Raw genomic sequence first — 23,842 nt, 5'->3', positions numbered from 1 at the left:
CTGTGGGTTTGATTATTGTTTTTATACTTCTGTATCGTTAAAACTTTTTATGTCACTAAGAAATAATGACTAGATAAGTCAGGTTATGTGTTATCATTCCCTATCTAGTCAGATTATGTGTTATAATTCCCTACTTTTGTTTATTTATAAACTAAATCTACTTATATGCGCTATATACACATACAAACACACACACACACACACACACACATATATATATATATACACACATATATATATTAGTATCCTTTCCAATACAAGAAAGGAATCATTACGACTTCAAATGGAAGAGATTTGTGAAATAATTAGAGCGATAAGTTTCGTCATTCTTTTCTGTACGCTTGTCTGAAAAAGTCACTTACATTCTTACTTAGGAGATAATTCGTTAAAATAGTGAAATTTTAATTCACTATATATAGTGACTTAGGTGTCTTTGTAAGTACAAAAGGTCGTTGTTAATATTCAGACATTTTAAAGGTGGTTTCAAACAGGCAGTTTTTATGGCCGCCATTTTGTTTCACCACGATTTCTACTATTACGTTCTGCTATTACACATAATGACGTCTATTAAATTATATTTACATTCTCTTTTTGTTCAGATCCGTTGAAGTGAAGTGCGCGCGCATGTGTATTTTCAGGACAGACATAATTGAGTATTATTATTATAGATTGTAAACAACTAGTTAGAGTACCTTTCACCTGGACGGAAATTATGTAAATTCATGATTAATGAAAGGTTACATGAGGGGCATAAAAGGTTACTTCATTTATATGTAGTCATCCAGTGGTACAGCGGTATGTCTGCTGACTTACAACGCTTGATACCAGGATTCGATATCTCTGGTGGGCAGAGCGTAAACATCCCTTTGTGTAGCTTCGTGCTTAATTATAACTAACCAGCTCTTGTGTGTAATTGTAAAAAAAAAGTCCATAAGTAAAATGTAAAATGCGTACTGAAAATTTGTATGTACCCCTGAATGAGAATTAATGAGCTTCCATACCAATTTTGGTGAAGACCCATCCACACCCTGCAAGTTAGTTACATAGACATGCAAAAGACAGGACTCTAATATTTATATAAATTCGAGAAATTATCAGGTCATCCCTTAAGTAATGTCCGATTTTAGATTTAGAAAAAGAGAAAGGATTTCAAACGCTTTTAATGTTAATTAATCATTAATGTATGTCTCATTATTATTAATTACTTCTTGCCAATGATTCACAAGCTTCTGAATTCCAATTCTATAAAATTATTGGGGTTTGGAGGAAAAGAATGTGGAGAGGGTAGTTTTGACATCTTCATGTGTTTCAAGCTCTTATCCATCGAGATAGTTCTGCAAACTAGTCTAGCTCTTCAATCTTTGTAAATATGATCCTTGCTGTATGGGGTTGTGCATTATCTTGGTGTAACACAACACCTTTACGATTGATCAAAGCAGGCCTCTTTTCTTTCAGTGCAACATTCAAACACTTTAACTGTTAACAATAGAAGTCTGATGTAATCGTTACATTGAGTGGTAGCAACTCAAAGTGGATCACACCAACAATATTCCACCAAACGCTCAACAAAACTTTCCTGGTGTAGAGGTCCATTTTAGGATTTGCTTTAGCCAGGTTACTTCCACTGAGTCATTGTCTGCGGCACTTAATATTTTATAAAATATCCATTTTTTTTATCTCGAGTCACTAACGTGTTCGATAAAAGGTGAGTTACGTTTACGAGAGTGCAGAGAAGTGCAAATATTCACTCTTACTCTAAGGTTGGCTTCTATCAAATCATGGGGACCCACTTTCCAAGGTGTTGCAGACAGTGGTAGACTGTATAATGGGTTAAATTAAGTTTCTGTGATAGTTCTTCAACTGTTGCAGCACAATCTTCATCAAGTGCAGCCAGCAGCAAGTCATCATTAAACTAAACAAGACAACCTGAACGTGGTGCATCACTTAAGCTGTAGTCACCTGAACTTCTGAAACCACCTTAGACATTTTCTTTCATTGAGAGACTCTGCACCATAAACACCTTGAATGTTTCGTGTAGTTTCTGCTGCACTATTGCCTTTGTTAAACTCATAAAGCATTATATGCTTAATGTGCTCCTCAGACACATCCATCTTCATAAGGGTTTATTTGATTAATGATCCGAAAAAGTGAAGTTGGATTAGTTTCTTTTATTTGTCTGAACATTTTTATACACGTTCTGCTACACATTTTAGTCATTAAGGCCTTCTACAAAGAGAGAAATGATGATGCACTTTCTGTATTAAATTTTCGGACAGTACTTATGGGATGACCTGATATTTGCTGCCACGTTACTACCTGTTTTCTCATTACCTATATTGGTTGATCACAAACCGAAAATAATGTAATTGTGTATATTCGGCAGCAAAAAAGTGATAATAGAGTTAATTTATTCAAAGAAATAGTAAGAAAAGGAAGCTTATCATTTGATCTTACATTTAATTATTAATAAAACGTTTGTTCATTTTAATTTAATTAGAATATTATGAGGTGATTTCTAACGCAATTAAAATAACTCAGGTTTGCAATCATCGTTGAAAAATGTTTTGCCTTGCTATTAGAATAGGTTACTTGGAACTTTGCCCTTAGCATTTGCCTCAAATGTTATTTGTCAGAAGATCATGTACAAACACATACATATGTGCTTTAAGTATTGTAATATGTAATTATTTCCTACCTTCATTTTTATGTGGGAAATACCCTTCCAAAACCCTAGCAACTAAATCCACCTTCTGACGAACAATATCAAACAAATTTGTCGGCATCTCTAAAGGAAGAGAACGATATTTCTTGTTGTTTTCACAATAGTTTGAATTAGCTACTTCGTCGACCATCTGAAGCACTCTGTCCAAATTATTCATTGTTCCTTTTACTGCTTCTCTGTTATTCTAAACCAATGGAAAAAACGTTGTTTATAGTTATTTAAACTATATAACAGTGTATTTTAGAACGTTACACTCCGCAAAAGTCTACAAACAATATGGCAACAACTCATCAAATTATATGTACAAAATTTACTCTAATTAGCGTTTAAATAATTTTCTAATAAATCTTCGTATCAGCTCACCTGTTATTCGAACCACAAATTTATGACAGACATATTTATGAGAAAGTGCGATCTTACAGCATCATTAACCTGTCATCCACGGGTAGCAGTTTGAAATGTTTCAGACTGCTATAACAACTTCACTTAATTATAGTTCATTTAAGCTTCTTAACTTTAAATTACCGATGGGTAATTTTAAAAGACCTAAAATGATTCAGGTTCTTAATCATATACAAAGCAATATATAACCTGATTTGTTATACTTCAATTGTTGTACGCTTGTAAACACTAGGAAGAAAACAAATTTAGAGAGGAAAAGTAAGTCGAACTAAGCCTCACTGAAAACTCAAACCGAGCATGCGTAAAAATATATATGACTTATATGATACATATAAAAAATATATAAAATGACTTGTTTGTTTTATTAATTCTGTGGCTAAGCTACTCAATGGTTATCTGTGCGAATCGTCCCTAGTTTAAAAGTGATAGACTAGACGGAAAGCAATTAGAAAACATCAAGCAATGCCAACTCTTGGGATACTTTTTACCTACTAAACGTGGAAAATACTGCCACCCACTGAAAAGGTGAGCATTTTCCAGACCGTGATTCAAACCTGCAACAGGTTGTGAGTGGAGCTATCTAACTATCCGGCCCCAATTCCAGGAGGTTTTGATTGAGTGAAGTGTAATAACATTTATATATAAATATACAAAATTGCATTAGAGTAACCAAGTTTATAAATATTTATTATTAAAGTTTTTTTTAATGTCATCAGTCCTGGTATTCCGTTAAAAGTAGCTACTGCTGCAGATGTCCAGTCCGCAGTTGAAAGTTTGGGAGAGATGTGCATGAACCATGGTGACCTGTGATCTGGCTTTTCAGCACATTATGTGTAAACAAATAAAATCTATATATGTGATACAAACACATTTAAAACTGTCCACGTAGCAAATTATTGCCTAATTTATTGTTATGTTTAAGTTTGTTTGTATTATGCACAAAGCTACACGATGGACTATTTGTGCTATGCTCACCACTGGTATAGAAACGCGGGTTCTAGCGTTTTAAGTCTGCAGACATACCACTGTGCCACTAGGAAGACTTATGTTCAAGTAATAATAATAGTCACTAAATATTTAATCAATAACCAACATGAATTTTTATGTGAAGTTAGATTTGAACTATGTGTGTATGAACTTTAAGAATGGAATTATCAAACTTTAGCAGTTTAATAATAATTTAACTTCAAACTATTCAATGATCGTACTAATAAGTGCGATAAATTAAGTTACTGCAAAGAAAAAGCAAATCTTACCGGAAATGTATCGTTTCTCTTGCGTATTGGCTTATGTTTACACTGTAAACAGCCTTCAGCCACAAGCGGCGCCACTGCTGTCCACAATACTGCCATAGCAACGACTGCTAGAGGTGCCGAAACCAGCCGAGTACAGAACTCTTGTTTCATCCTTTGGAATGTTTTCATTATTCCACTACATTCGGAAATGTACCATTTACAAAAAAAAGCAAATTAAATAAATTGGAAAGACGCTATTGATTTAATTAAATGTTCTTTATTTATTATAAAATCAATAATCTAATTTAAAGACAGAATAACGCAAGGCGTGAGCTGTGTATCTTCAACATTTTTTTTACCTTAATCATCTTATATAAATTTTAATTTACCTTTGAAATTGTTAATAACCTTTTATTGATGATATTTAAATCTCCAGATTATTCGGTTCAACAACATAGCACAGATAAGGGAGAAGTTGATACAGTATGGGTGCTATAATATTCGGCTTGTTTGGTCTGGTTTCTAATCTAACAGTAATAGATTAGAGGGAAGGCAGCTAGGCGACTCTACATACCGCTATCCTAAGAATAATGGGATTGACTGTAACATGGTAACGCATCCTTGTCTGAAAAGCAATCATGTTAGGTGAAGGATAATCGAATCTGCAGCCGGCATATTGCAAGTAGAACGTTCTAATTACATGTACTTGGCTAAGTCAAATTTTGGAAAATACAACAGCAATCAAGAGCCTAACATGTTTTGGTAGTTAGGACAGTCAACTCGTAAAGCGAGGGTCACGAGATCGAATCCCTGTTGCCGTACATGCTTGTCCTATATGATTACTGGTTGGGCCAGCCACTCTAATGTAAAAAAAAAAAAAAAGACATTCTTGGATTACAAAAATTCCGGCTGACTTCATACTAATTGGGAGAGTTCTGAGATAGTTTGACTAGGTAATAAAATGTTTTCGTCAAATCATTTCACACTGTTAGTTGGTATTAAGGTCGTAAGGAAAAAAAGAGAAAAATATAAAACCAATTAACTCATATTCACTTATATTATAGTTCGCTGTATATTAATTCATCAATCATATAACAATGCATTATATAATCAAACGTTTTAACAAATACAGTTTCTCCGATTTGTTTGTTTTTAATAATTACTTTATTTGCATTTTCATAGACTTTTATATCAGTTTGGAATCTGAATCTGGAAGTGGGGGATGCACAGGGTGTAATCTGAACAGATAGGATATCTAAGGCGCCCTCTAGCGTATTTGTTTTGCATTGGTCTTCATATCTTCTTGTTTCCCTGTGGGACAGCAGCAAGTCTTTGAATTTACAATTATAAAGGCAAGGGTTCTTTCCTCTTAGTGGACACAGCAGATAGTCTGATGTCATTTTGCTATAAGAAAATACACACATGTCTTTAAATTTAAACAATTTGAATATCAATTTATGTATTATATTTTTACTTTTTAACGTTGCTTCAATGAGGTTGTACAATGTACTCTGTAACATGTGTCTGAAACTGAGAATTTATGTGTTATTTAGCTAAGATACATGTTCGATTGGTGGGGGCTTTGAGATGACGACAATAAAGTATAAGTGGTTATTGTTTCTAGTATACAGAGCAAATAAGCCGCAAATGTATCAGATTTATTAACCTTTGTAGCAATCAGTTCATAACTAATACAATGGTGTTTTTATACTGGATATTTAATGAAAGTCCCCCCCACATTTCAATATTAAGAAAAGAAAAATAAAACAAATGTATGACAGGAACTAGTAACAAAAAACAAGATCAGTGGAGGTACAGGACAGACAGATACCATATGCTTATTGAATTAAAATAAGTGCATTGAGAAGATAAAAGAAGAGAAGGAAACTGATTTGTATCTATCTGTGTGCGATCATTAGGGCTATCTGCGCTTACTGTCCCTAATTTAGTAGTGATACACCGCTAACTCTTGAGTACTTTTTCTTTTGCCACCAACGCATTAGAAGTTGGTATTAGATTATTTAGTATTTAACGTTGTAACTTTAAATATTTATAGAGTGCTAACTTTTCCTTATGATGATGAATATATATCAAGAAGTTTTTATTTCATAAGTCTATGTGTGAAGGTTATGTGAAACTGAATGTAAAACAGCAGAATAAAATATTTAAAAATATAGTGATTCAATTTAATAAAATTGCTACTTTAAGCTTGAACGAGTAGAACCTAATATGATGGAAAGTTAGAGTGTGGGTGTTTTCTTATGGCAAAACCACATCGGGCTATTTATTGAGCTCACCGAGGGAAATCGAACGCTTGATTTTAGCGTTGTAAATCCGAAGTAATACCGCTGTACTAGCGGGGTGGGACAAGGAAAGTTAGAGAAGTAGGACGCACGAAGAAAATATGTTCACAGGTATAACTTTTTTTTCTCAGTTTGGCACTTTGGTTATGAGGAAGTTCAATAAACTTGGAATTTTCAGCCTGAACAACACTTTATAGGGACTTTGGCTAAAGATAAGTGCTCAGAGTCTTATATAAATTTTCTATTCTGCCCATGCGTGAAACTATTATTATTATTAAAGAGACGCATGATCTAGCTCATAAATCAAATGACTTTCCAACTCAGTTCTGTGATTTGTTTTTAAAAAATATAACTGACTATTCCAATAATTTCCAACCTTGATATTGATGCTCGTTGCAGTAATAGTTGTATTTGTAACCTTTTTGTTAACTATTTATCCGTAGCTAACCCCTGATTTACTGTCATGTAATTTCGTCAGCAATACCAAACTATATTCTATGATAACTACTAAGGGAACTGAAGGAGAGATCACATTTCTCCTAACTTGTTCCGTTTGGATTAAAATCGGAGGTAATTAAAATAATATTTTAGATTTGATTTTATTCCTTCAACCGTGTAGACTGTATAATGTGACGGTCAATCCCACTATTCGTTGGTAAAAGAGTAGCGTAAGAGTTGGTGGTGGGTGGTGATGACTAGCCGCCTTCCCTCTAGTCTTACACTTCTAAATTAGGGACGGCTAGCGCAGATAGCTCTCGAGTAGCTTTGCGCGACATTCAGAACACACAATAAATAAGACGACACCAATGTTTCCATGTGACCAGTAACAATATAAATATATGACATCTAGACGTAAATTGTTATTAAAATTAATAATTTTATTTTCAATAATTCCTAATAACTATCTGACATTTAATTCGCTCTTTGATTTCACACGTTTAAATAATTTCATTCTGTTCTAACTATATTTTAATGTTTTCTTGTTTTAAATTTCAAGTTGCTGTACGTTTGACCAATATCATTTAAACCACAAATACATAAAATATTCCACATTTATCCTTTAGACAATTTTATCATTCAATCCATTAAAAATATTAATCAACTTTAAATGAGGTGTATATATACATTATTTGAAAACATTATCTATTTGTGTTGACCATGATATAACACATAGCAAACAAGTTTTATTCTTTTTTCTAGTTTGATTGTTTGTCTGTAGCTTGGTAAACTCTAAAATTCCTGGCTCGAAAGGAGCAACAGCTAAATCAACTCTTTCATTTAATTTAACAGTAGAGGATAAATGTTCTGGGCGATTAGAAACAAACATTTCCAAGAGTATCGACTGACTGTTGCACTTTTATACGATTAATAATTTCTCCCCAAGAAAAGCTATACTACGAAAGGCTTTTAGCACTACAGTACAATTCTTTCTTTTCTTTTTATTTCCCCCACCAGAAACCATGGAGCTAGTGGCTAAACACTTGACTCGCAGTGCCTTATAAATCAATGGAATCACAAAATAATTCACTTATTGACATGTTCTATTAATGAAAAAACAAAGTTTTTTACTTTTTCTATGTAAAGAGAAGGATGTTGTTATGTAGTTTTATTGACTAACTTTCTAATCATCAGTTCCTTCAAATACATATATATAGCACTAATAAAGGTCTGCTGTTTGTAAGTAATGCATGAGAAATATTAGTTCTTTGCTTGACAATATACACTGCTGGAATCTAAATAATATATATATTATATTTAATATCCTCCTTAGATAAATTTTAAAAACGAGTTATTAATACATATAATCATACAGTAGTTTGCAGTTTCGGTTTTATTTGTAAAGAACTACATCCACAACTCTTAATTAACGAAATTAATACAGCTAAAATATTTTTATAAGGTACACTAAATAAAAACACGGCTATTATTAAGCTAAAAAAAAGCCAAGAAAGTATGGGATATAAACATAGTTTCTACGTGTTCTAATTTACCTTTTCTGTTCGAAATTGCATAAAACACCTATTAACTTTGTTGTTTTCTTAATTCCGTGCAAGGCTACAAGAGGGCTATCTGCGCTAGCCGTCCCTAATTTAAAAGTATAAGACTATATGAAAGGCAGCCAGTCATCACCACCTTGTTCTACTCTTTTACCAACGAATAGTTGGATTGACCGTCACGTCATAACGCCCCCACAGCTGTAAGAGCGAGCATGTTTGGTGTGACGAGGATTCGATGCCGCGACCCTCAGATTACGAGTCGAGCTCCTTAGCTATCTCGCCATGCCGAGCCCCTGTTAACTTTGGATTCGTTACAAACTACTCATTTATAGTTCCTAAATACCAAATAACATTAATAAAATTCTAGTTCTTTTATTTACGAAAATGAAATTATTGCCACAAAATAACTTGGATCACTATTTTAGAACTATTAAAAGCAATATCCCGTTTTGGAATGTTTAACAAATTTGTATTGGTTTAAATCACCCTCTTCTTTTCTCACACATAATTTTCTACGTTACATGATAAAGATATAAAATATTCCATTCTCGTTCTTTATTATTTAGTCGGTCAGTGTTTAAACGTAGACATAGTTATTTTTAAATACAAATTCACTGAGAATTAGTGCAAAAATATACTTAATATTTGTACCTCAGTACAATTTGAGAAGTTTCTTTGTTTCTCCTCTAATTTCATCTAGACTTTTGCATTCGAACCTAATAATTATGGTTTAATAAACTAGGGGTGATTATTTTTTGTTTTAAAATGCAGAGAATTTATAGATCCAATCTCCCGCTGGTGCAGCAGTAAGTCTACGGTTTACAACGATAAAATCAAGGGTTCAATTTCCCTTGGTCGACTCATCAGATAATCCGATGTGGCTTTGCCATAAGAAAAAACAAAAACACACACACATAGCTCCAGGGACAAATAAATAAAGATCAATCACTATAGGTGAACAATCGGGATACTGATAGGATTTCTCCAGTTTCCTCATTCATTACATGGGCTATACATACTGTATATGCATTTTTAATCATTACTGGCATATACTGAATAAAAACAGTATTTATATTACTAACGACTAAAACAGTTATACAATTGAATTTCGTTTTCAAATCCATTCAATTATTTCTCACGCATTGTTCAGATATAACTAATGAGTGACATGTTTTAACTCACATGTTACTGTTTGGTTTTAGATTCTAAAAAAAAAACCACTAAAATAGAGCATAAGACTTTATTTAAATAATCAAGCCACGTGAGCATGGATAATTTCATTCTTCTATGATTTCGACCATTGTATTTTTATTGACATATTTCGGAAAATCAATATTCATAAACCTCTCAATATGTATCGCACGGGTACACCTGGTTGTTATATAAAAATTACACTGTGTTGATGTACGGGTACATCTGATTGTTATATGATAACTACATTGAGTTGATGCACATCTGATTGTTATATGATAATTACATTGAGTTGATGCACATCTGATTGTTATATGATAATTACATTGAGTTGATGCACAGATACGTCTGCTAGTTATATAATAATTACATTGTGTTGGTGCACGGGTACATCTGCTTGTTATATGATAATTACATTATGTTGATGCACAGGTACATCTGATTGTAATATGATAATTACATTGTGTTGATGCACGGGTACATCTGATTGTTATATGATAATTACATTGTGTTGATGCACGGGTACATCTGATTGTTATATGATAATTTCATTGAGTCGATGCACGGGTACATCTGATTGTTATATGATAATTACATTGTGTTGGTGCACGGGTACATCTGATTGTTATATGATAATTACATTGAGTTGATGCACGGGTATGTCTGCTAGTTATATAATAATTATACTGTGTTTAGTGAACAAGTATTTATCCGATTGGAGCTAATTTCTCTTCAATCACGGTAAACTTATATCTGCACTTTTATAAATATATATTTTGAAACAAATAATAAATCCTAATTTATACAATTATACTTTTCGACATACTGATGATTTAATTCCTAACAATAAATCAAACTTTGATCCTACTATAATATATTCAAAATAACTTATATTATAAAGAAGTAACAATTCTATTCGTTATTTTGATTTAGATATTACTTTCGTTGAAAGCTTAAGTGCAACTGATCACTGATTTGTTTTTTGTGAAATAAAATATTTTAGTTTTTCTATTTTCGGTCTACATAGTCTGAGTATTGTAGTCCTGTATATCCTATTAATATATTTACCTCATAATGAAAGGTAAATGACTATTTGAAATATCGGTATTTCTTTTATATATAATGTTTAATTAATAGCAAATAAAATAAAAATTATGGTTATAAAGATTGAGAAATACAAAATTACACCTTTTATAATATTTATTTAAGCGTATCAAAAACTAATTTTATAAAGACAAAATTATTACATTTTTAAGATCATAAAGAAGGTATTAATTATGCAAAGGCTGCCAAAGTTATTTCTCCGAAAGGGGACTTGAAGGCCGCCTGGAAAGGTCACCTGTTTTAAACATTCCCACCACTAACAGTCGTATATTGATGGTCAATCAGTTAGGAGACACTAAAATTACGTCACATAAAGGACGCTTAACGTTGCGATTTATACTGTCATGACGTCAGTAAAACGTGCACATGCCACGGATAACGAGGAGAATTACTCACTCTGTAGGCTACAACACAAAGTGAAATATAAACTTTAAAAGTAAGAAATGAGAGTATTTGTTAATCTTAATTTTGATTTTATTTGCTCTCGAAAAAGAACACTTCATGGAACCCTGCGCAAGGATATCTAGTAAATAACTAACTTTAAACCATTATTTTGTGGCTTGTTCAGTATATCGGGCCTGAGAGATAAACCTTAAGGTATCTGGATTTATCAAGTATCTCAGCTTATCCGTTATGTTCGTTTTGGGAGATTAAATGTATAATTAATTATTACCGAACTATTAAAGTAAGGGTTTATAGTTCCAACTACCATCACCTTGTAATAGCTATTTGTATAGGTTAAGAGTCGTACAAATATAGAAATGTAGGGTGATTTATTTCTACTATATTGTTATTTTAACAGCTCTTTTCATGTCAAAATATTAAGTATGACTGCCTTCCCACAACTGACTGTAGAAAACAACCTTTTGTTGGAGTTGAAACGTTGTGGTTCACAGCACTCAACTCGTAACCTCTAATATTTCTAGTTTGACATATGAGTTTGGATTATATCTGATAGGAATGTCTCCGACGATTATGAGTGATACGATCACTGACATTTTCTGTTATGAGTTAATAAATAACGACAAGGACTGGCAGTGAACAATTTCTTTTTTTTTTTTTTTCCCTAAGTTAGAATTTTATAACACATATATCGGCTTTGGTGACTACTGTGGAAAATAGGAACAGTAGAATGAAAAAGTCCTACCATCTAGAGTAGTGAGAAAAATTATCTTATCTCCTGAAGGTGGCAATGCACAACTTATAATGATAGTAAACGTTCAAATTAATAAGGTGATAGATATAAAAACTGTTGCAAAACAAGCCTAAATCACTATCACAAAACAAAGAGACTACAATGCAACTGTAGATCAACTTTAAAATTCTGAGTTCGATTCCCACGATGTACACAATAAAAGTAGCCCATTGTGTAACTTTCCACAAATAATAACAACAAGCGAAGACGACCGAAAAACAAAACTTTATACCAATACTAAAAATAAACGAGCTTATAACACCAAAATGTTATTTTATTGAATTATTTGTTTGTTTGTTTTTGAATTTCGCACAAAGCTACTGAGGGATACGACTCGGAAATTTCAACATATAACGCCTGACTCCAACTGTGCATTGACCGTTCACAGTCACTTGTAGGCATGAAAGCTATTCTTTAATAGTACAAAATAATAAAAGTGCCTAGTTCTGCTTTTTTGAAATCAAAATGTTAAAAGTGCCTCCTCTTCACACACTTATAATCACAATGAAAAGACTTAACTTTCACCATTGTAAGTAGATGAGAGATAACTCATGCACCGAGATAGTTTTATATCCTACCTCCACCTGTATGTATAGGAACTAAGAAAAAGAGTTTTATGAAATTTTCCTTGTTTGCGTATTTTAACGCGAATTAACACAACTGTAAAGTACTACTTATATTTCGATATATAATTTATATATGTTCGATGTTTTATGGTTTAGATTGTTTGTTTTGTCCAAAGATACACGAGAGATATTTGTGCTAGCCGTCTCTAATTTAGCAGTGTAAGACTAGAGGGAAGGCAGCTAGTCATCACCACCCACCGTCAAACCTTGGGCTATTCTTTTATCAACGGATAGTGGAATTGATCGTAACCTTATAAGGCCCCCACGGCTGAAAGAGCAAGCATGTTTGATGTAATGGGGATTCGAACCTGCCACCTTAACATCACGAGTCAAGCTCCTTAACCACCTAAAAATATCAGGCCTATGCTTTAGTTGTTATGTCTTCAGCCAAGACTACCAGTAAACCAGCAATACATTCTTATAAGGAAGAACCGGTGAATTTTGAAGAATAGCAGCGACAATTTTCACAGCAAAAACTTTTCTTTTTTCACTAAATTTAATAAGAAAATCAACATAAACATCAAAATAAATATAAATTATTTTCAAAAAATGTCACTCATATTTTATCCTTTCTTTTTATGTCAAAAAAAATACTGAAACTTGTGAAATATCTATAAATAATATTCATGGTCTGGGGTTTTACGATACGGATTTTTCGTACTATAAAATTAAACAACACGACGTTAAAACAGATGATCCCTCCAAGCGGTCTTTGTTCGGCCCCATTTCCAAGAAATAAGTTGAAACCAGACTGGACGGAAACAAATCTTTCCACAATTTTTCTGTCTAGTGAGTAACAGAATAAGGCGTAGTAAATATAGTTAAAATATTGTAATAACTGTACGTAGGTATTCGTACATTGCCTAAATGAACACAGACATTTAACGTACTGACTATATTTAATGCGAATTGATCAAAATACATTCGAATTATTTTTCCGATAAGAAGTAATCACACATACATAATTTATTTGACAAATCACGAACAAAAGTAAATGCTGAAAAACGTCCATCGAGTATAACGTTTTGCAAGAAATAGACACTGACGCTGCATTGCAGTATTTCCATAGCAACCCTACTCTCTGTTTGATTAAAAGACTTAGCACGAGTAAACACGCTCAGACGTTCGGTGACCCTCTGTTTTTTTGGACAGTTATCTTATGCTGTCAATTTTTCATTCACACAGAACATTACCCAGACTTCCATGTACGTGTACCTCATTTTTATAATGTGAGAAAAGTTCATTATTTGGTCACACCTTTCGCAAATAGACTCTATAAACACACGCAAAAAATAAAAACAGAACCAAAACAAAATACAATTTATTGCATTTGAGAAAACAGAGTATGTGTATATCTTTACGTCTTGTTTGCTATATGTATATATATATACACACACATATGTATATACACACACACATATGTATATATATTATAACCATAAAACACTCAAGCAATAGACCAAACACATTAACATGAATTTGTTTTTTAAATACGCTTCACAAGTAAAAAAAATATATCTAATTGAAGTTAAATGAATAAACTTTATGGCTTGAATATTTTATGGTTATAATATAATTAACCAGAGGTTGGGATTTGCTGTTGTTTATGTTTATTAATTTAACTTCATTTAGATATAAATTATTTAATTTCACTAGCATAATTTCACCAAGAATAAAATCGTATACACGTAGTCTAATATTTAATTTGTTACGAAAAATAAATAGGTTGTATAGCTGGTTACGTAAATTTTATACACGGATAAGTCACTTAAATTATGTTGGTTATTAAACACACAAGCTAGTGTGGATAAATAATTACGTTCTGCATTACTAATGTAAAGAAACGGCCACATCTGAAAGTATTACATATTTTCTCGGGTTACTGAAAAATAACTTATAAATCAAGACGCTTCCTCATCAAAAGTATTCAAAATAATATCATAATTCTAAACATGGATAAGTGTAGTAACGTAATACTTAATTTGGATACTTCATGTTTTAAGATTCAAGTTTATTTAGATAGGAGTGAAACATTTCAGAGAATACGACACTTCTGTGAGGCTTACGTTGACATTATCTTGTATAAAGTTTATTTAAGAGTTGATTTACGTATATGTTTATACGTTTATTTTCGAGTATTTTGATAGCCATCCGCTAGGACTGGGCTGATAGGTATCATGTTGCCTTCTTGATGACGAGAAATCTACTTGAAATAAAAATATATGTCAGATCGGCTGGTATGGATATTAACACTTTTATTGACAAGGAGGTCGAAGCGTTGTTCTCTACTTATAAATAAAAGTATTAATACCCATACCAGCCGTTCTGAGATACATTATCATGTCACATTGTTTCATAATGTAAACTTTCAATTAGCTATTATGTTTCTCGCTCTGAGCTGATAGGTGTCTGTTGCATCGTTTGATGATGCAAACATTCAGAAATGCATGATGCTTCTTGCACGTGTCTAGACTTATAGCTTAACCCGAAAAGGAAAAGCTATGTTAACCAACCGTTTAAGGTTGGGAAATGACCTTATGGTTTTGGCGATCGGACATAAGTTGCTATATTATTTAGAAGCTTACATGAGCTCCTGAACCTAATGTTTAATTTGTTACCAATTTTTTTGTTATTTTGAGATACTGATAAGTTTATTTCCTATGTTTCAGCTGTTTTGTATATATGGTCGTTTGTAAAGGTTTAATGGCACTACAGCGTGTTTTTTTTTTCTTTTATAAATGTCAATACAAACGAAACATTTAAAAGACGATGTTTGTTTATTCTTAAGTTCAAAGCTACACAAATGTGGTGTACTGATTGCAAGTATCGAAACCCAATTTGTAGTAATATAAGCTATCATACTCAACGCTAAGCCGCTGATGAGTAAAAGTTATCATTCTTTTAGCGTAAAAATACACAATTAGCTATCTGCGTCCTTTACACCGTTATATATATATAAAACAAATTAATATTACCAGTCTGGGGAATATCCATATTCCCCAATGACTCTGTTCAATGCGAAAGAAATACCACGACTAACAAAATCACTAAAATAGTGTCGTCATGAAAGTAATATATGGAACTACTATTTAAGCTGCTTTATGTGATGAACGAAAGCCAACTAAAAAACTTCTCTCAGTCAATAAAGATGAAGTTTACTATCAGAGATCAAAACACATAGGCGACAGAAATTTAATCAAATAAGTTCTCTTCTAATAATTGTAGTTAAAGTTGGACAAAAGGTCACATAAACCATAGTAATGGAGGTCCCAAAATATACTGAACGTCTATTTGATGCCATAAACCTTCTAAAGATAAAAAATACATACAACAAAGCGCCCCCTCTTAAAAATAGTTTCCGTGATTGGCATCTCACCGTGCAGCAAGATGGTCCATAGTGGATTGTTGTCTGCAGAAACTACAATAATTATTGGAGAAATGGTAGTTGGTGTATAATTATAAATTATTTCAGAATAATTTCATTACTTACAGAAATACAATAGACTTGAACCGAATCCTGTTATGTTTCCTACCGCCAAATCTGGATAAAATAAATCCAAGAAAGACTGAAAAATAGCACATAATCAGGCTTAACCAATGAACTGCTAGATCAATATAGAGAAGATCCACTAAAGCAAATACTTGGTGTTACGTATTATACTTTATCTCGGACGAAAGATTTGTTTCTGAATTTCGCACAAAGCTAATTTAGCAGTGTAAGACAAGAGGGAAGGTAGCTAGTCATTATCAACCACCGCCAACTCTTGGGCTACTCTTTTACCACCGAATAGCGGGATTGACCGTCACATTAGAACACCCTCAAGGCTGACAGGGCGAGCATGTTTGGCGCGACGGGGATGCGAACCCGCGACCCTCAGATTACGAGTCGCACGCCTTAACACGCTGGGCCATCTCGGACGAGCTTCCAGTTTATTATGTTACGTATTATGATTGCAAATAACCTGAAACTGGGTTTATTCTTGTAATTTAAATTTAGAAGTTAATAATTAAATGTAGAGATGTATCAACTTTATTTTATAAAGTTTATCAATAAGATTGACATGCAAAGTTTTCTTTTTTAATACAAATATATTTTAATGTACAAATGATAATACAATTTATAGAAATGTTTATTAAAAATAATGATATATAGACAAAAGTTTTACCATCTTACAAACAATATTGAGTCTTCTATCCGATACGGAACTTCCTTGATATCTTATCGAGAGTTCACGACGAACAACTTAACCATCAATTGGTATAGGTACAAGTCACTTAACGGGAAGTTAACCAGCTCTTTGCTGATCACACGTGAATTTTTCTTCGCTGAAGTTATACAATGTCTTCTTAAAAATACTAAACTCCTGTGTTAATCCACTGATTGTTTTTGTTTGTTTTTGAATTTCACGCAAAGCTACACGAGGGCTATCTGCGCTAGCCGTCCGTAATTTTGCAGTGTAAGACTAGAGGGAAGGCAGCTAGTTATCACCACCCACCGCCAACTAATCCACTGAAGTTAAACGGTTTGTAATGTTTGAAATATATAAACGTCACTGGTTAAATATCTGTAGTTTCCCGATTGATAAGCGTTAATTACAGTTATTGTATACCAGCTGTAGCAAACCAACAAGATATACTTTATTTTGCTGCGTCGGTTTACAAACGTTAAGTGAGCGAGATTCTAGAAATCTCATTTGGCCAAACAATACTGATAATCACTTGCAACTACATAAACACAGAGTACGTTGTTAATTCTTACGCTCAAAAATGGTCTACAACTTTAGCGAATAGACGGGAATTTCGTAAAACAGATTTAACAGTATAAGTTACCTGATTTCGAAATATATATTTAACCGAAACGAACATCGATATTGAAATAAATATATGATAGTTAATTCATTATGTTGATTATAGCGTATCTTAAATCTAATAACGAAAAAAGAGGGTAGAATTCTGAACACCAGATAAAGGTGTTTTAGTAGTGAAAAAGTCATTATCTAAAGGTTTGGCACTACGTTGTAAATCAATCGATAGTTCTCCAGTATTGAAGAGAGAAAGACTATGATGTAACACTTTATCCACTAACTTAGACAGAGAAAACTGTGTGACTTTATCAAGATGGTTAGATAAGATAGCTTGTTTTGTTTGTTTGTTTTTGTATTTGTAATAATAAGAATGATAATAATTATGATACTGTACTTCACTGTGGAGACAAGAAAAATATTCTTGAACTTGATATTACAGCTCCCAATATGATGTTTAGAAAAAATATCCAAATGTTAAGGTACTACCATAGTTAGCCCAGCCTTCTATGTTTCTATCTCGTTTGTTTGTTGTTGTTCTCTTATTTTGCGCAAAGCTATACGAAGACAACCTGCGCTAACCGTCCCTAATTTAGCAGCGTAAGACTAGAAGAAAGGCAGCTAGTCATCACCACCCATAGCCAACTTTTGGGCTATTCTTTTACCAACGAATAGTGGGATTGGTCAGTACATTATAACACATCTATGGCTGTAAGGGCAAGCATGTTTAGTGTGACGTGGATTTGAACTTGCAACCCCCAAATTACGAGTCGAGTGCCCTAACCACTTCGTCATGGAGATAACAACTGTTGAGTAAGATCACCACTGTCTTTAGGATCTCTTGCTGACAAGTAGCCCCCACTAGTACAGTAGTAAGTATACGAATTTACAGTTCGATTCCCTTCGGTGGGTTCAGCAGATAGCCTGATGTGGCTTTGCTATAAGAAAAACACAAACACACACGCTGACAAGTAAATAGAACATAATGCGATAGTAATATCAATGGACACACAAATGAAAATGACTTAAAAGGTCGCAGTAAGAGGTTCAGTCGTGGAGGGAATGTATTAGTCAATCAACAGTTATTCCTCTATGGACTCATCTGTTACCCAACCTGTTCTTTCTGAGTAATAAAAACTGCTGATTGATAAGAGCACAAGTAGTCTTCAGAAATCTCCTATAAGTAGAGAGGATTATAAGAATCAATTCATGCCTTGAATACCATCTAAGTGCAAAAATCTTAAGAGTTCTACTGTAGTGATGTAGCACTAGTCAACTGCACTCATTGGAAACTAGCGACCAACTCTAATCGAATATAATGCACCCACAGCTTTCAAGTGCGGAACGCGATTTTATGGGAACAAAACGAGATAGCTGGAACTGCGGATTCACAGTCCGGCACGTTAACACTCGATCACACTTAGGTACACAGAAACAACTATTAATTTTGGGCCATTTCAGTTTATGTATATAGCTTAGAAAATCTATAACGTTTGGTAACGTAATTCGATTATACATATGACTTATTTCTATGAGCATATTATATTAGACATATTAAAATTGCATACGTTTAGGGTCGAGGACGACTAACCAAGATAAAACAAGTCTTAAAGAGCTGTTACTTACCCTGGCATGAAATGTAAAAAATAAAATAATTGTTTAAGTATGGAACGAGATGTTCTGAATTATCTCCATTTGTCTTTTACATAAGTGACGGCAAAAAATATATCTCGTTAAGTAAAATGTACATATATCAGGCTACATGGCTTTATCTTGTACTCTATTTATACTTGTACAAAAAAAATTCTCACCAGTGACTCAACCTAAAGTGTGAATCTGGGTTTAAGTACCAGTGGCTAGCACGACGCGGGCAGTCCATTGTGCAGCTTTGTGTTTAACAACAAAGCTACAAATCGTAAAGAACATTCCATATTTTAAATACGTTACATGTTTTGTAAAAACCGAAACTGTATCTTTATATACCTTGGAAATCAATAAGAATGGGATGCATATAACTATATATTATTTATGATTTATTTTATATTCTACTGGTGGCATTGCTGGTGTAGGGTGTGCCTGATGTTAATCGGTTAATACGTTACTGTGGTCATTCATACATTCATGGAAGTGTTAAAAATCTCTCACTTTTTACACTACTTCTATATGCTTACACGATTAGATGAAGGTTTATATACACTTATGCAAAGCAGAATTTGGTTGATCATTAATTTTATGGACAGTTTCTTCTTTTATCATTATTTCAAAAATTGCAGCCGTTGCTTGATATATATGGTTTCTTAAGTCTTAGAAATTCAAAACAGTTACAGATGTGAGAACAATCATTACAGTGTTTTCAGTAATCAGAATCAGAATAATTTATATTAAAAGTTGGGTTGGACTTCGAAAGACAAGGCAACGGAACAGAGATAGCATCTGTAATGAGACCATTTAACCATGACGAATATTTCTTATTAGGACAGTAAAGGACTGTTAATATGAGTGTTACGAATTTCACTTTATATTATGTAAACAGGTTGAGAAATAATTAGGTTCGTTCCGTGATCATCAGAGCTTTGACGAAACTCATATAACTTGACCATGTTAAAAGAAAATAAAACGACCTTCTGTCTAATTACTTTCGATGTTTGACCCGTGTTATTCTTTAAGCACAAGAGAGACACGAGGCAACGAATAAAAGTTTAACATAAAATTGGAAATGAATAAACAAATATCGCGATGTGTATTTGACCTCGTTAAGCATAAGTAGTACTAGTTAGCATATTTGGCCATATTTAGCAGAAAAGGAGTAATGAGCGATTTTGTCTCCTCGAAAATTGACTTTGGTTATTTTTCCTTTTAATTTCCTGATTTATTTAACCGAGAAAGTAGAACAACAAAAGTAATAACATCAAAACGTTTTTCTTCTTGTGATTTCATTATTCATGTAGGAATATCACTGCCCTTTACGTAACATATAAGCGTAAAAACTAATAACTTACTTCTTTAGTATCCATCTTGACCCTCATGACAAACTAGGTTTGGTTTGAATTTCGCATAAAGCTACTCGAGGACTATCTGCGCTAGCCGTCCGTAATTTAGCAGTGTAAGACTAGAAGAAAGGCAGCCAGTCATCACTACCCACTGCAAACTCTTGGGCAACGAATAGTGAAATTGACCATCACATTATAACGCCCCCACGGCTGAAAGGGCAAGCATGTTTGGTGCGACTGGAATTCGAACCTGCGACCCTCAGATAACGAGTCGAGTGCCTTAACCACCGGGCCATGGCGGGCCAAACTAACACGCCACCATCGTCAACTTTGCATTATGTCTCTTTTAAAGTTTCTAATATATAAATGGTTAAATATAGAAGATTGAGTTTCTTATTATGTGACGGACTTACTATTATATATTTATTTTAATATCGATATCTGTCACAGTTAAATATATATTAAAAAATGCACGTAATCTATACTTACATCATCCTGAACTCTTGATAAGATAATAAAGTTCCGGATCAGATAGAAGACTCAATATTGTTTGTAGAACTATTGTTTATAAATCTTTATTTATAATAACTCTTTGTAAGAACCGTAATTATAAATTGTATTATTGGGTGTATAGTAATATATATATATATTGAGAAAGAAAACTGTATGTATTAATCTTATTGGTAAATATAATTAATTTGATACACGTTGCCGTTTAATTAACTTCTAAATTTAAATTATCACTTAACTCCGATTCAAGCTATTACAAACTGTAATATGTAACAATTAAAATGATTTTAAGTATGCAAATCAGACAGCCACAATCGATATAATGTCGCGGTAGAAATGAATTTATCAGAACTACATTTTGTCATTGCTTAGTCGTTTAATGGATAAGGTTATGTTACAAAACATTTTTCGCTTTTGGGAACAGCAAGTAACAACACTGACATTTAAATATTCAGATCATAAATATATGTTTCGGTAAGAGATTTATAATTTCCAAAAGCGATTTTATCGCTGAAACTTAATGACGTTTAAAAAATAATTCAAATCGACTGGAGAAACTAAGATCATCAGAAAGAGAGGTGAAATAAGTCATACCTCAGTCGCGATAAACAGCGTCCTGTAACAGGTGAGAAGCTGTCCATGTGCCTTAAGCAACAGTTACGCAATATAATCAAGATGTATTTCGCTCTAAAAATTTGGACAAGGTGGTAAAGTTTCACGAAGATAAGACATCCAGCTCTCTTTTCTGATCAATCGTCGAATACCTCAAGCAACTGGAGAATAATATGGATATTCATGCCCTTTCGTAAAATTACCCTAAGTACTGCTTATGAATTTCTGTGTAATTGGACAATTAAAATTTGAGCTGGAAAACCATCGTCCTCGTACGCTAGATGGATTATAGAAAGCAAGCAGGATACAATAGTGTGGTTTGTAAGTGACAGTCTTATGAGTGAGAATTTTGTAAGGCTGTAGGGCTATTACTAAGAACCAAGGTCATCAGATAGAGTATGACAGGACGTGGCGACATGGACTGTGCGCACTATTTAAGCTCCAAACTCCATACAATAGAATCTTCGCGTGTACAACAAAGTAGGTAAGGTCAAGTGTGCTTGTAGGAATTCCTTGAAACAAAAGAAGGGAATTGTACGGAACAGCCACAAGGTGATTAAAAAACGCCTAGGATCGAATGACGTTAGCCTTGACGAAAGAAAAAGTGAAGTCTTTCTCGGTCTATACGCTAGTTCATCATTCAAGAGTCACACTAGAAGATCTGTTGAAATTTCATTGGGAATTATATGAATATTTGGTTGCTCATTATACAATATTGATTCTCTTAGGAAAGAATAAGACAGTAAATATTATCATACACTGAATACTTTAATGCATTTCATTCACTGTAATTTTTCTTTTAAGTATTACTTAATTTATGCAGATCTGTAAGTGTCTAATAGCAACTAATTTAGACTTTATGTACATACATCATATCCACTATTACAGATAGTTCATTATTTGAATAACGTGTATTATTATGTAAAGTGTATTGGTGAGTTAATCTGGAGTCAATGAGATAACCACTATCTTGATTATTGGTAATCTTCTCGCAAAGCTTAACATTACAGCTAAACAATATAGGAGGTTTTTACATCTAAACAATATAGGAGGTTTTTACAGCTAAACAATACAGGAGATTTTAATAGCTAGACGATATAGAAAGTTCTTACAGAGACTATGTAGGAGGTTTTTACAACTAGACCACATACTAGGTCTTAAAGCTAGACTATATAGGAGGTTTTTACAGCTAGACAATATAGAAGATTCTTATAGGCAAAAAAAAAATTAGGAGGTTCTTTTACAGCGTTTCAGTGTTGGGGGGGGGGGTAGTGTAGAACAATAACGAATACGACTTCTTGAAACTCTTCTTTACAGAGCATTTCTAACAAAGATGTCCCTTCAGTACTTTACAGTCAGTACCGGTGGAAAGTTTGCCTTTTTTTAGGCTATCACAAGAAAGTACATGCAATATTTTAAAAAAGGCAAAAATTATATACCAAGAAAAAGTTAAAATTGAATTATAGAAGATATTTTAATTTAACGTGACAACGAAACAGTAAACCTACCAAACCTTTTAATTTAAAGAGGAAAAAAAAGTGTTATATAGTTAGTAGTATTCAATAGATTATTTTACTGAAGGACTTAATAAGTCGTTTTGGTTTCGTTCTGAAACGAATGCTTTAGCTACAAATCACTGTTAACCAAACTCAGACACATACAATCTTTTTTTATATGATATTTTAAAATCATAACATAGATTTTACAAGACGCATTTTACTAACTTAACTAGACTTAAAAAAACAACCATAAAATCTACAATTATTTTTTCTACTAGAAAGAAATAACGTGTTTTAGAAGCTACTTAAAGATCTTTGTGTGGGTGTTTTTCTTAGAGCAAAACCATATCAGGCTTTCTGCTGTGTTCACAGAGAGGAATCGAACCACCAGATTTACTTTTATAAATATGTAAAGATTTCTACAACAGCGAAACGTACCTTTTTTACGTGATTTTCTCAGCTGAGACTATTACTACTTATTATATCTTCTTAGAAATGTCGTAAACTCTTTAGTGAATTACCTTTCTCAAAGATATAAGTGTATTTTAGGTATGTTTTATAATACGAAAAACATGCTATTTACCCGCAATTATTTTGTCTCTGTTAACACTTATGCACCTGTAAGTTCACGTTTGAAGGTTAGTACTTTCACTC

At 33.0% G+C, this 23,842-nt stretch overlaps 1 pseudogene across 1 annotated transcript in view; it reads right to left on the bottom strand.

The window, feature by feature from the left end:
• Window positions 1-23,842, bottom strand: part of LOC143234070 (putative G-protein coupled receptor CG31760) — a 112,601-nt pseudogene that overhangs the window by 42,011 nt on the left and 46,748 nt on the right. The window contains exons 2-3 of the transcript XR_013018506.1: window positions 4,381-4,555; window positions 2,696-2,906 (exon numbers count right to left, since the gene is read on the bottom strand). The product of XR_013018506.1 is annotated as a putative G-protein coupled receptor CG31760 (transcript). The remainder of the gene's footprint in view (window positions 1-2,695; window positions 2,907-4,380; window positions 4,556-23,842) is intronic.

The sequence above is a fragment of the Tachypleus tridentatus genome, chromosome 12 (genome assembly GCF_004210375.1).
Source record: "Tachypleus tridentatus isolate NWPU-2018 chromosome 12, ASM421037v1, whole genome shotgun sequence".
Lineage (NCBI taxonomy): Eukaryota > Metazoa > Arthropoda > Merostomata > Xiphosura > Limulidae > Tachypleus > Tachypleus tridentatus.
The sequence above is the reverse complement of the archived record's forward strand: the minus strand, read 5'-3'. Positions and strand labels throughout refer to the sequence as shown.